Here is a 15,349-nt window from a genome sequence, read left to right on the forward strand (position 1 = left end):
TATCTTGAATGTATCATAGATAAGCTGCTATATAACGATTGCCACTTCAGATAGCTGTGAAATTAGGTGATTAACTAGTTGGTACTTAACCTTCTAATTTCTGTATAAGTCTAATTACATGAAATAGAAGCGGGGGGTTTGATTTTTTACTTTGCTTTTCTGTTTGGAGTGTCATTGTAACTACTGTATTGTAAATGATGGAAAATAATTGCATATGTTAAAAAAATAAATTGTGTTATATTAAAAAAAATAATTAAAAAAAAAAAAGAGGGGATAGTAGACCAGAACTCCACAAGTGTCCTGTAGATTCAAACACTTGAAGTTCTCTGGTAAAATTCTAATGAATCCCTTATTTATTTATTTATTTATTTATTTATTATTTTAATACTTATTTGTTTATTCTCGGGGTGGGGGAAACAGGGAGGGAGGGGGGGGGAGAGAGAGAATCCCAAGCAGGCTCTATGCTGTCAGCACAGATCCCAATGCAGGGCTCGATCCCACGATCCATGAGATCATGACCTGAGCCAAAGTCAAGAGTTAAACATTTAACTCCACAAAGAAATTATTTGAGTAGGAACTGAAGGTCTTAGCTCACTGTTAGAAAATTCCTATCGAGTGTTACAGGACACAGTCTTTACTGGTGAAAAAGTGTCAAATCTATTTTTGTCTGCTTCTCTTCTGATTTCTTCTTTAATATTCACTTCCCTAATATGTTTGATCTGCTAAGGTTTTTGCTGACCCACTCCATTAAGTATTGATCATCCCTGATCAAAGTGTAAACAAGGATACACATCCTGCTTTGTACATTCCTTTCAGAGATAGTCAAATTCTAAATTCATGTTACTTAAAAAGGCCTGAATCCAATAGTGGAATAGTGAGGCAAGCCTTGAGTATTGTATATATTATTGCTCAAACAATATCAGTTGAATTGAATATAATGAATTGCAGTAAAAGTCAGGGCACCATGGCATATGGTATATAATGTGAAAGAAAAAAGGAGTCAGTGAGTATTTTGGGGGAGGAGCATCTTGCCTCACTTGTCCACAATGTCTTTGCTAATATTTGTTTTCTTCCTTTACTTCCCATTGCTTCTGAAAATTTTCTGCCAGCATTCTGACTTTTATAGCAGCATAGCTTATTTTTTTTTAATTTGAAGGAATTACATTGCAAAATATCTAACCAACACCTTGTTTTACCAATGAGAAAGTGAATTCTTCCAACAAGGTAGATGAGGTAAAATAATGGACCCCATAAATAAGAAAGCTAGGACAAGAATCAAAGCTCTTGACTTCTATTTCAATGTTATTATCCCCTATCTTCATTTACTCCAACTCAAGTCCAAAGACACAAACAAATACAATTCCAAAGAGATGTCATTTTGGACCTTTTTTGGACTCATTTTTCAAAGAACTATTGAAGGAAGAAGGTAAGATTTAAGATGAGAACATAAAGGATCTTCAAATTTTGCAAATGTCTGAAAAAACTCTTTAAATTCAAGGTACAACAATTTCAAGATCTATTTGATAGTTTTATATAGCATCTGTACCTTATATAGCATATCTACTTTCTGAAAAATTTTGCTATCCCAGGGATGAAAGGGCTGAATAGACCCCATTAAAGTCATTAAGGCAACTTCTCTACCTTCAGGCAATCTGTTGAAAACTCATTCTCATTTTATTTATTTTATTTATTTATTTTTATTTTTTTGAGAGCGACAGAGAGACAGAGCATAACCAGGGGAGGGGCAGGGAGAGAAGGAGACACTGAATGTGAAACAGGCTCCAGGCTCTGGGCTGTCACCAAAGAGTCTGATGCGGGGCTCACATTCAACATGACCTGAGCTGAAGTTGGCCGCTTAACCAACTGAGCCACCCAGGCGCCCCTCATTCTCATTTTAAAGACCCTCAGAGAAGAAGACTTCATAGTCTCTCTTTGGATCCTATATTAAGTTACTCTAGCATTGTGCAGAAACTCTTCCGTATATAACTTAAATCACAGTTGTTACAACTTAAATCAGTAGCTTTTTCCTACATTTGTTAACATTATAAACAAATGGCTGCCATTTTTGGAAGAATGGAGGGAATTGCCTCACTGTTTTTACTTTCATACATTTTTGTCCCACTAGAGTTAGTAGACATCTGCTTGGTCACCAACACTATGTTGCTGATTTCATTTTACAGTATGTTCCACTTCAGCCCCAAGATGTTCTTCATCTCCCAGTTTTCACGTTCCTGTATTCTGAAATTTCTGATGCTGAATGCTGTCCTGGCTATTTCCGATACTATAGCAGACAAGCATTTTAGAGTAAACCACTCTTGGGCTTGAGTCTCTGGCCTCAGTACTTGCTGTATGGCTTAGGAAAATTTGTTACTCTCTAAACTTCTGTTTCTTCAGCTTTGAAAAAGGGATGATTTGGTTAAGAACATTAGTAGAATACAATATATATTATATGGATACTGGTCAAAAGTGGCATTGCCATACACTCTAGGACTCTTGGTATTTTCTTATAATTTAATGATAGTGCTTTTTGTTCCAGCCTCTAAGACAAAGAGTAAACTGGCCAAGATAGAGCCCTCCAAATTCCAGACAAGGATGTGTTGGACCTACTCCTGGAGTGTGGCCCTATAGAGTAAGGGGTTCTTAACCTGAGGGGTAGGTGAAAACTCCAGGGGGTCCTTGAATTTCCTTAAAGTGTATGCATATTTTGTGTATTGGGGTATTCAGCTTTTTCGTCTGTCTTTAGGGGAAATGGTCCTTATGGTTCTTAAGGAAGCTATGATCTCCAAACTGTTAATTTTGCTTTAAGATTTATAGCATGCCTCCAAAATGGGTATATCTGAGGCAAAATTGGTAAGGAAATATCATTTGCCTTCAGTGTCTTCTTATTTGACCTATCAGGTACCTATGAGCTTTATGTTACCCTCCAAACAGAGACTCCTCCAAACCATAAATAATTATGGGATTGCTCCTCCACAACAGTCTCCCTTATCACCAAGATATCTGTTGCCCTCATCGTCAAATGTTATCTGACCTGAAACTCATTCTTTTATGACACTGGAGGTGATTTGCTTGTTAATCTCTCTTGATATGATCCATAATTCTAGGTGTGGATGATTCAGTATTCCACCTTCCCAGTAGTACTTGAGTTGTAATAGAGAACTCTTGGGGATTGACACGCCTCTCCCTCTGATGATAGATTAAGGCACTACTGAGAGTAGGTGGAGTGTAGATTGCTAGACAGACATCCAATGGTGTTCTGCAAATAATCCTATCTAATGACCGACTCTACCCACACATATAAAAGGCCAACTTTTCTCCCATAACCTCCTACTCTTGACTCAGCCTGCAGCTTGATGCAAGAACTTCAGAAGGTTCTAACTTTAGTTACAGGATGATTTTTATGGCATAGAAAAAAGAAAATTCTCTATTTAGATGTCAGAGATGGAAATAAAATGCACAGTGAACTAAGACCTGCCTAAATGTTACCAATGGTGATACTTTTATTATCTTACTCTCAATTTTGATGAGACAAATAAGCCCATATTTCCTTTGGAAGACAGCTATGAAAGCTGTGATTTCTTGTCTCTGTGCACATTTGGACCATGTTTATCTTTATATCCTATAATCCAGGCAAAATTACATTCTCATTTTCCACGTTTTCCAATTCTCTGTCCAAATCCTCATTAGTTTTGTGACTTGACTTAATGCAGTAATTAATGACTGTAACATAAGCACCCACATCAGAATTAAGCAGCGAGTTTTGAGAGAAGTGTTGGTAAATGCCATGGAAACCACAGGATTCCATTCTTCCCAGAGGAAAGCAAGGTTGCGGGGTCGGAAAGCAGCGGCATGCATAAACACTGGTGGATTCAACAGGAGCTAAGCAGGAAAAGAAGGTATTTCTGGAGAGTGGCCCACAGAAAAGGACACACTGAGAGAAGTATCAGAGTCTAGAAAGTGTGTTTTGTATATGACAGACTCTCTTAAAGTGCTGGAAAGCTCTGTTGAGCTCCTGACTGGGTTCAGAAATACACATACACTTAAGGGCATAATACAGGTTCAAACATCGCAGAGTAAGGATTTTACCCTTGTTTGAAGGAAAAGAGGGAATTGTGCAATGAAATATATGGCAGCTGGCATGACTACTTGTCCTTGACTGTTTACCTGATTGGACTAGCAATAGCAACCAGTAGATCTTCCTCCTCTTGGAGGTAACTTTCCACTGCATTAACATTCATCAGTGTTTGCTCCGAAGGTGATGGTGCAAAGAACAGAATACTGAGAAGGCAGCTCAGGGCATCAGGAACCCCACACTCCCTTGCATCATTTACTGTATCTTCCAGGCTCATAGAACTGCTTCTCTAACCCCATCAGTCATTCAGAACCCTAGTCTCCTTGTTCACAATATGAGATTGAACTAGAAAAGATTAGATAAAATCTGAGGCTCCTTATAGTTCTATTATACATCCATAACCCAAAATGATCTCCTTCCCAAACCACAAAATTCCCTCTGGATGAAGAAATAAGAGTGAGTCCTTTGTGTCCCTTGGGGCTTGGCAGGAAGTAAGAGAGGATTCTGAAGTTTAAGGTGCCTCTCTCAAACTAGTTTTGGATCTTTGAATCTTTCTCTCACAAGCTGAATATTCATCTCCTGAGAAGAGGAACCTGATTTTGCAGTCAAGCAGGGAAGACTGGACTACCTATAGCTTAAGAGACAGCCGTATGTTCAACATATAGTTTACACAATGACAAATACTTAATACTGAACTCCCTATTGAGAAATTTCACAATCGCAAATTAGATCATTTATACCCTCTGATTCACTCAGCAGGAGTATCCATGAGATATTATTTTAGAATGTATTCATGAATTATGGGTTTATATATACAATTATACAAAGATGGTTGGCTGGGACAATTATTAACTAGATATGTAGGCTAAAGGAAATTACATGGTATATTTAAGCCAGCAGAGTTGAAGGGCAGGTCTGCTATTACTCATTACCTGAATTTTCTTGTGGCAGGAAGCCAAAGGAAATTCATAGGTCCTAGTGAGCTTGTTCAACTTATGTCAAAGTGGGCTTCTATCTGGTCCAGAGCACTGCCTTTGAAAGCCTCCCTGGATGGCATTAATCCCAAAATAAATACGTATAATATCACCATGGCTCCTATGAGATGTATGAATTACTTAAGCACATTCTCAAAGCACATAATCCAAAGGAAAGGCAGTACATTTTAAAATGGGAAAAAATTATACATCCTCAAAGCTTAGTAGTCTCTCCAACAAGTCTATCCTTACTTGTGGCATTTAAAATTACAAGCCAACATCTGTACTGAAGAGGATACAACATTTATCATTGGACAATCATTGAAAGACAGTTAAGGACGTATCAAATTATGTAAAGTTCTACACATGACACACACTCAGAGCAAGGCCATCCCATATCTGATCGATCATTTCTTTCAAAGGACAATAAAACAAATGCTTTATTTGATGTTTCATTTTAGTAGGGGTACTTTGCTAAATCTGAGCAGTTAGATGAAGGATAGAAAGCAGCAAGTGAGCTGGGGATTACAGACAGAATGCTTTGGGGGTGGAGAAGACATCAGTTTTGAGATTTAGGAAGACTTGGATTCAAACTCAATCTTACTAAGTGACCATGAGAAGTCATTTAACCTCCCTTCGATCTGCAATTTCTGTCAGTTCCAGATTCATACTAAATGTTCAATGGATGGCATAAGAATCCCCAGTTGGCTGTAGGATAAAGGGGGAAAAAGGCGGGGAGACAGCTCTCCACATTCTCCCTAACCCACACCCATGGGCATTTCCTTATTCAGTACCTGTTAACACTCGGGCTCCACTCACCTTCCATACTTCGTTTCAAGGGGATGGACCCCCTCCCTGCGTCAGGTTTCCTCCCATTGGAAGACATTTAGCTTACAACAGAAGTGATAGTTGCCTTTTCTTTCAGATAATGGCTCAGGTCTCCTCTTTAGCTGCCTGTTAAGAGTAAATTGAGAACTGTGCTGGATTTCAAAGTGTTATCTGGTCAAGGATGGAGCATCCCACCATCTGATCACGGCTCTTTTCTCTCTCCAACCTTTCTCACCAAAAACAGTGGCCAATACACTCGACCACTGACCATAATAGAACTCTTAATGAAGTAAAATACCAACAAAGTAGCACAATTTTTCTCTCAGCTGTTAGCAGATGCAAAGTAATTTTGGTTATCTTCATACCATATCTGCAGTTCATAAGCATTTGTTCTCTTTTGTCAAAAGTAAAATAATCCCAAACAAAATGTTAAGAAAATAACTATACAGTACTTTTAGATGCATAATGACTAAGAAAATTGCTATAGAGTGCTTTTAGAACATAGTAACCAAGAACAAGTCAGTTCTCATTATTCTAATGTGTAGACTTAATAACATTTTATCTTCATGAATATTTGGGTGTATAAATAAAATTCTAGACAAGAAATGGCTTTGAAATTTAAAATGTAACTAAAATGTGAATAGTATTAGTTGAGTCTTTGATAGTTTGAGTTTTCCTTTCTGGTGGTGTCCAATTTAGCCCTCTCCTATTCAATACCTTCAAAACATTTTTGTTTGGGAAATATCAAAGCATTTGGAAAAGTTTTAGCCACAGATTTGTCAGCTACTCTCCAAGTTGAATCCAATCCATATTTGGACTTAATTAACATGGGCTAACCATATGTGTGCACATTTTCTGAAAGGACCAGGCACAGATGGGAACAGATATTGTATTTCTGTCCTTCTCAGCTAGTATTGCTCAATGCATATGGGTATTTTCTGATGCCTTTATAATGTTTGGTAAACATGGACCTTCCTAGTCCGCCACTGGCATTATGGTCAGGGAAAAGGAGAACAGCTGATGAACCAGCAGTGATGCAATTCATCTCCTCCAAATCCCAAGGTCAACAGGGAAAAACACGTCTTCTATTTTGTTTTGAAATTAACTAAGAGGATAGAGTCTAGCTGTACTACTTAGAACCAACGTGGGGTTTACATTCTGCCCTAACAATATTGAAAAATGGCTGATCTGTGGTGCCCGAGCCACACTATTCTGAGGCATGTTTTCCATCCAGTTTCATCCTTCTGTTTAATAGTCTCAGTATCAAAGTCTGCTCTAGGAAATATCAGTAGGGAATCTGAGAATCAATCAACTCAAATACGTAAAGGAGGAAATGACTAAGGGTACTTAAAACAGTATTCTTGCACTAGGTTTGCATCTGAATGGTCCTGAAAGCCTCTCGCTAAATGTCTGTTAATTATATGTAGCAGCTAAGAGTTAGAAGGTGTTTGAGCAAGGATATGCATTGGGAACTTTCTGGAACTCCTAATAATTTACACACCACGAATTTGCAACCTTTACTTAAGTCGAAGGCCTTCCTCCATACAGACACATCTGTGTTTGCCCACAGATTAGGTGAATGGCTCAGGGCTGGAGTGTGCAGGGCCCTCATCTATGTTTTACATGATGAGTGAGTTCAAAGCAGCCATTTAATTACAAAGCTTTCAAAAGGTAAGGTTAAAAATTTCATTCTTTGTCTGCCATGCCAAAGTTGGATCAATTATTTTCATTCTCCATAGATCAAGATCCTTTTGTGGGCACCTTGGGTTTTGATTCGGGAGCTTCGAATGATTACTGCAAGTCCTGCTTCCCTGATGTACCCAAAGAGCCCACTCAGGATCTAGGTCTGTAGGGCTACTTTATCTGTTTTACCCAATCAGCGTGAGCGCTTGTCTAGGCCCCGAGGGAGTATTTAAAAGACTTCTACTTAATTCAGTTCAGGTATGTCGCACTGACATAGTCTGGAAAGATTCTTTAAACAAGTATTTGGAAACAACTTTAAAAAGTCCCAACTCTTGGGATATAGTCTATTAAAAGAATATATATAGAAATAATAAATTGATAATATTAAACTATAGTCTCCTTCAAGAGAGAAACTGTTATTTCTTCTTTTTTTTAATTTTAACATTTATTTATTTTTCAGAGACAGAGAGAGATAGAGCATGATCAGGGGAGGGGCAGAGAGCTAGGGAGACAAAGAATCCAAAGCAGGCTCCAGGCTCTGAGCTGTCAGCACAGAGCTTAATGCGGGGCTTGAACTCACAAACTGCGAGATCATGACCTGAGCCAAAGTCTGACGCTTAACTGCCTGCGCCATCCAGGCGCCCCAGAAACTGTTATTTCAAGTGTCTGGTATGCACAGTGCCCAATAAACACTTGTCAAAAACTGCTGAATGGATGTGCTAGATTAGAACCCAGGAGTTCTGTTTAACACTAATACATTCGCACCACAGACCTGGCTCTTGTCCTGCTCTGCGCTGTCCTTCATCCTGACCAGTACCATGAGCTTCGAGAGAGTTGGGGAGAGAGAGGGATGCAGAACTTGAGAGACTATTGAAAGCTGAGAATGAACTGAGGGTTGGGGGGGAGGGGGGAGGGGGGAAGACAGGTGGTGGTGATGGTGGTGGGCACTTGAGGGGAAGAGCACTGGGTGTTGTATGGAAAACAATTTGACAATAAAATATTATGGAAAAAAAATTTATAGCTGAGGTTCAACCAATGCATGTTACAGCCACCTCCCCAACTTCTTTTGAAATTTCTCGGTGGCTTGTTTTCTAGTCCAGAGACCAGGGACAGTGCCCTGATACACAGCTGCTGCCCTGACTAAAGTTCCATTGCCTACACTTGTGCACTCATGTATTTTACTAGGCATGGATTTGGTTTCCTCCCTGCTGCACCCAGAAACTGTCCTCCTACCCCGCTTGGCATCTATGCCAGTTTCTGGGCCACACCCACCATATTCTTGATAGCCAATGGACTAACTTGGTTTCACTGCCCTGACTTTACCAGCATGCTTCTCTACTGTGACTGAGGATCGTGACTCACACCTGTTGTGTCACAACCCCTGGTATGGTCACACAGAGCCCTACTTGAGCCTAACTGTCCTGCCCTGGCATCAAGTAGAAAGGAGTGTTTCCCAAAGAGAGTAGTAGCATTACTGAAAAATGGCAGACCCCTTTCTCTATCTTCTTTTCCATATCCCTTTCAAAACTTTTCTCCTTTTTATCTATCATGGTAACAGTAACTAAAGTCATCCATAAGGACATGCTGAAGTAGTGCTTCTTAAAATGTGCTCAGGACACCAGCATCGGTATTACATGGGGTGCTTATCAAGAGGGCCAGAGAGCCTGGATTCAGATCCCCGTCAGATGGCGCTTAATGCCCACCACAAGTTAAAGCCCACAATGATAAAGGTATCTTGATCAGATAACCAGCCTGGCAGTGTCTTTTAATCCATGAACTCCCTAACTCTTCCCTCCCCTCTCCCCATCTGTGGGTTGTATTGATGATGCACTTTTAACTTGACTTCTCACTTGCCCCCAAGCTAATTTCACTTAAGGTCTAAGTGGCTGAAGATGACACACTTGTTTGATACTTGATGTATCCTATCAAATCTCCCTGGCATTAGAATGTCACATGGTTCAGTATTTTCAAAGTACAACTCAGAGGAGAGAGTCAACAAACCCACATTATATCATAAGGCTGTTCATATGTTCTTGGGGAAAGAGTGGATTATGTTCTAGGATGTTGAATGAGAAAGCCCAATGGGGTGAATAAATATCTCACCTATATACCCACATTGCCAGAAAGTTCTTATTTTAAGAAGCATTATTTTACTTGCATTGAAAGTTTTCATTATATTTAAGAGTGCAGGGGCACCTGGGTGGCTCAGTAGGTTAGGTGTCCAGCTCTTAATCTCGGCTCAGGTCTTGATCTCAGGGTCATGAGTTCAAGCCCCACAAAAAAAGAATGCAAATTGGCCTAGAAGAGGAAATCCTTTAAGCTGATCACCTTCACTTACACTTCAGAATCATACAAATTTTGAGCAGGTAGGGATGTGGGTGGGTGGAAATGAGGTCAGAAATTTAGTCAAAGTCAAATAGCTCTTTATTGGGTAAGCTGGGTCTACCACCCAGGTCCCTGGGTTCCCAGTCAGTGACGCTTCTACTCTGTGAGGCTACTGGGTGAGGCTAGAGGAGTTTTTAAAAGAACAGGTCATGAAAAGTCTGGATTTCTGAAGAAAAAATGAAAGAGATATTCCTGTTTTCCTTAGAAAGCAACTAAGGTATCAATAACCCACTCCCCTGACTTCACAGACAAAAGAAGATGATAAATTAGTAAGATACTTTTCCTAAGAAGAAAATACAGTACAGTGGAAAATAATAAAATGGATCTGACGTCGGTTAATGTTTGGTTCAAATCTAACTTGGACCACTTAAAGGTTTTGTGGCTCTGGGAAAATGGCTTCATTTCTGAGCTTCAATTTGCCTTCTCAAAAACAGAAAAAGCTGCCTGCCTTGTGTGAGAGTATTCCGTGACTGTAAAATAACAAGAGTGCTTGACCTATAGCAGGTGCTGAGAGAATTATGATTATTAATAGTATCACTGTCATCACTAGATTTAAAAAATGTTTATTGAGAGAGAGAGAGAGAGAGAGAGAGAGAGCACAAGCAAGCAGGGGAGAAGCAGAGAGAGAGAGGCAGACAGAATTCCAAGCAGTCTCCATGCTGCCACCACACAGCCCAAAGTGGGGCTCAAACCCACAAACTGTGAGATCATGACCTGAGCTGAAATCAGGAGTTGGACACTCAACCAATTGATCTGCCCAGACGCCCTGTCATCACTAAATTTTTATTTTTCTCTATTAAGTATTTTAATGTTAAAAAAAAAACCCACTAGGTCTTATTCCCTCTGCTGGGTTTTGTAGTGTGCTACATAGAGGGTGCTACACGTGGTCCCTAACCGAGGGACAATAGCAACATAATGGAGACTGGCATATCCTGAAAAACACAAAGCATCCCCTTGTCCTTCCTCTCCAAGCAAGACATACTATAGCCATTAGAATCAACTCTACCAAAGCAGTACATTGGTAATCTTTGCTTCAGGCAAGCAGATCACTTATTAAAATTTGTATTTCTACCCGAAAATTCGTTTGCTCTTCAAATGGATTTTTTTCCCTTCGTGAATCTCTCACTAGGACTGAACTCCCAAGTCTGACACTGAGTTCCTTATGAACCAGTAGTTCCTTCCTGAGTGAAGGAGCTTTCCGGTGGAAAGTTAAGTGATTAACTTGCATCTCTCTGGCAATGTGAGAAGAGCCTGCTGTGGACCCAGCTATGTGTCCAAGGCTCAAGGACAGGTGGACTGAGCTTCCTAACTTTCCCTCAGCTTGATGTGCCTAATGTCTAGTGAGAACCTGCTAGCAGCTTACAGAAGGGGCAAGCAAGCTTTGCCGGCTTCCGCATCTTGTAATTTGTCAATACTCTGGGCTCTCATGACTGGGTTCCTCTCTTCTAAATCCATAGTCCTTTCCCATTTCCACAGAAAAGCCTGGAATTCTCCCATTGAACTTAGGATGTCGATTCATCCATTTGTTCAACAAGTATTTATTGAATGTCTGCCTTGTGTCAGGCACCACTGTACATGGTAAATAATGGAGTCTCAGGCTCTGTGGATTTTGCACTATAATATGGGAGAAATACCTGTAAAGTAACTGAAATTCTTTACAATGTCTGCTTCTGTTAGTCATTTAAACTTCGAGTCAGGTATAAACCCAAGATCTGGGTTTACGGGTAAAGTAAACTGAACAGGAAGGGGAAGGGAAATGAGATTTTGTAAGGAAGGGAAGTGAAATTTTGGATGACTGACTTCCTGTGTGCTGTTTTATTTATTTATTTACTTATTTGTTTATATTTTTTGCCTTTAAAATTAAAATGTTTGCTGAGCCTTCTTACTCTCAGTAAAGTAATGGGGTGCCTGGCAAAGGAACTTTATTCTTTTTTCAAAAAATTTTGTTTTAATGTTTGTTTTATTTTTGTGTGAGAGAGAGAGAGACAGAGCATTAGCAGGTGAGGGTCAGAGAGAGGGAGAGAGACACAGAATCTGAAGCAGGCTCCAGGATCCGAGCTGTCAGCCCAGAGCCCGATGCAGGGCTCAAACCCTCGAACCATGAGATCATAACCTAAACTGAAGCTGGATGCCCAACCAACTGAGCCACCCAGGTGCCCCAGGAACTTTATTCTTTACCTTGTGCAAACAGGAGCATGGGGGCCCTGAAAGCCTGTATGTCAACCACAGTGACAGTGAGGGAACGTGTGATAATGCTTCAGGAAATGAGTTTAAAAAAATCAAATGGAAGATGGGTGGCCTCAGCTCAGTGCCTTCAGGTGCAATGGCCTTAATATTTTAGATCATGGAGAAGAGGGGAGCGTATCTGATATGCTGTAGGCAGTGTCTGCCAGTGAAAACTCTGAGTTTCAATTAAAATATTTAATTCTGTAAGACCCACCAAAAATAGATGGAGAGTCGGAGTAAAGGAGGTAAAAATTGTTCATGTTTCAGTATAATGTTGTATGTTTCAGTCTGACTTGGTGCAATTTCTATATTTCAATAGAGGTGAACAAAATAATATCAGGCTCACCCCCCACACTCACATTTTTTAAAAATAAAAAATAGCTTAAAATAAAAACAGTGGTAGTTTCTTCTGAAGGTTCTTGACAGGGAAGAGAGCACAAAGGAATGTTCTGGGGTGATGGATATATGCTAAATCTGGATCTGGGTGCTTTCAAACAGGTGGATAAAGATGTAAAATGTCATCATGCTGTAACTTAGGATTTGTATGTTTCTACTGTATTTAATGTATACTTCAATGAAAAAGGGAAAAACAAGTAAAGGGCAAGTCTAAATTTCAGGCTTGCAGATGTGTGGTAAATGAGACATCATAAATTATGGGCTCTGTGACCCATGAAGGGATTGATTAGGTCTTTACAATCTCTTCCCATTTACTCAGCTAATGACATGATTTAGCAAACTACGAGCCGTTAACTTTTCTCCTTGTATTGGTGCCCAACGGGTTCCAATACAAGACCTGTCTAAAAAGGAAATTTGAAAAATAAATGAGAAAGGAGAGTACCCACTGAGCCCTCAGCTGAAGCAAAGTTCACAGACAGTTTCATGCTTTTTGGGAATTTCTCTCAGTGGGGTTTTCCATTGTTTTGATCCTAAGAATTCCGGGTCTCTGTAGGATTGTGAGATCTTCCACAAAGGCAAAAATCATCGTGTGTGAGGCCGTTTCTCCCTAAATGTGAAAAGTTCACTTCACAATAAAAACATTAAGCAAGCCTATGATTAAGAATATTATGATTTCACTCATATGTGGAATTTAAGAAACAAAACAGATGAACAAAGGGTAAGGGAAGGAATAATAAGATAAAAATAGAGAGGGAGGGAAACCATAAGAAATTCTTTTCTTTAATGTTTATTTTTGAGAGGGGGGGTGCAGAAAGAGAGAACACACAGAATCCAAAGCAGGCTCCAGGCTCCCAGCTGTCAGCACAGAGCCTGACATGGGGCTTGAACTCGTGAATTGTGTAATATTTATTTTTGAGAGAGAGAGAGAGAACACGTCTGTGCACACATGCACAGGCAAGGAGGGGCAGAGAGAGAGGGAGACACAGAATGTGAAGCAGGCTCCAGGCTCTGTGCTGTCAGCAGGAGCCCAACGTGGGGCTCAAACCCTCCAATCATGAGATCATGACCTGAGCTGAAGTTGGACTAAAGACTGATCCACCCAGGTTCCCCTGTAAGAGACTCTTAAATACAGAGAACAAACTGAGGGTAGCTGGAGGAGAGAAGGGTGGGGCAATGGGCTAATAGGGGGATGGGCATTAAAGAGGCACTTGCCAGAATGAGCACTGGGTGTTGTATGTAAGTGTTGAAGCAATAAATTCTACTCCTGAAACCATTATTACACTATTTGTTAACTAATTTGGATTAAAATTAAAACAATAAGGGCTCTTGGGTGGTTCATTCAGTTAAGCGTCCAACTTTGGCTCATGTCATGATCTCACAGTTGGTGGGTTCGAGCTCTGCATGGGGTTCTGTGTCTGTGCTGACAGCTCAGAGCCTGAAGTCTGCTTCAGATTCTCTGTCTCCCTCTCTCTCTCTGCCCCTCCTCCACTCACACTCTGTCTCTGTCCCTCAAAAATAAATAAAAATGTTTAAAAATTTAAAAAATAAAATTATAAAAAGCATTTTTATGTATTTAAAATAAACTTTAAAAATATTAAAATTGAGTTGTTTCCAATAACTGGTGAAATACAGTTGAATTGCATGCTACATGTTTTGTAAAGCTGTATTCATTTCCAAGATTATTAGTTTCTAATTTCTCAAAACTAAACTTTTCAAAATTGTGATGAAATTTCCAACATTTCTGGTTTTGATTCACTTAAATTATGCACATGCCCCCTCATTATTTTTGTATGGTGAACCTGTTTTTGTTTAACGAAAATATTTCCAGGTTGAAAAATGGGAGAGAATAAATAGATTTTCGTTGTGTTAGTAATAAAACCTATAATCATAGATCCTGTTGAGGTCTTTTCCCCTTAATAAAAGGTCAGATTTTAAAATGTTTTTGATTACTAGAAATTTTCTTTTTGATTCTTTTACTCTGGCCTTAAAGAGTTCATGTCAATAATACCGTGTTTTCCAAAAAGTAAAGTCTTTATGACATGAAAAAAATCTAAATATCTGTATCTACATTTATATCTATAGTTCTCAATGAACTCCATGATTGACAAAAATTATTTTTATTGCCTAAAGTGTTATTTTTAAGTCAGTTGTTTACAACTCAAAACGATACTTTTTTCCTTTATTTGTGTTCTCAGAATAGTCCACAGAAGCTAGGGAATTTGTTTAGCAAGGAAGGTGAAATACTGTATGCTTATGGCAAAAATTTAATAATAATAAAACAAATCAAGGGATTTCCAGATAAAACAGAATTTTATAATTTTACCTTTCAGCTATTGCTTGAAAATGGGCCTGTTTAATTATGTGAAGATGGACATCTTCAAATAGCCTATATTGTCAACACAGATAATGCAGAATAAAGCGTAAAAACAAAATATGTATCATCCCACCAAACAGAAATACTTTTAATATAGCGTGTTTCTTTCCAAGATTGAAAATATTTTTCAGATTTGAGATGACAATGCATTCTTTGGTGCATTGCTTTTCCCAATCACTGTTGCATTTTAACAATTTTGAAGATTGTTAGCACACACTCTTCACTTAATCTCACTTCGAATCCCAGACATTTTCTTGCTTTAACAAAAGCGTGCCATTACCTTTTGCTTTGTGTTGGCTTGCATGGAATGGATAAAATGAATCAGAGAAAGGAAAGAGAAGAGAACCAGAAAAGGAGAGCAAGCATGAGCATGACAGTAAGGAGAGTTTAAGTATTAGGGTAAGCATCAGA

The 15,349-nt window shown here is 39.2% G+C and overlaps 1 protein-coding gene across 1 annotated transcript in view; it reads left to right on the forward strand.

Annotated features, from left to right (window-relative positions):
- Window positions 1–15,349, forward strand: part of GLRA2 (glycine receptor alpha 2) — a 171,496-nt gene that overhangs the window by 54,684 nt on the left and 101,463 nt on the right. The window lies entirely within an intron of this gene.

This window comes from Suricata suricatta, chromosome X (assembly GCF_006229205.1).
Source record: "Suricata suricatta isolate VVHF042 chromosome X, meerkat_22Aug2017_6uvM2_HiC, whole genome shotgun sequence".
In the NCBI taxonomy this organism is placed as follows: Eukaryota; Metazoa; Chordata; class Mammalia; order Carnivora; family Herpestidae; genus Suricata; species Suricata suricatta.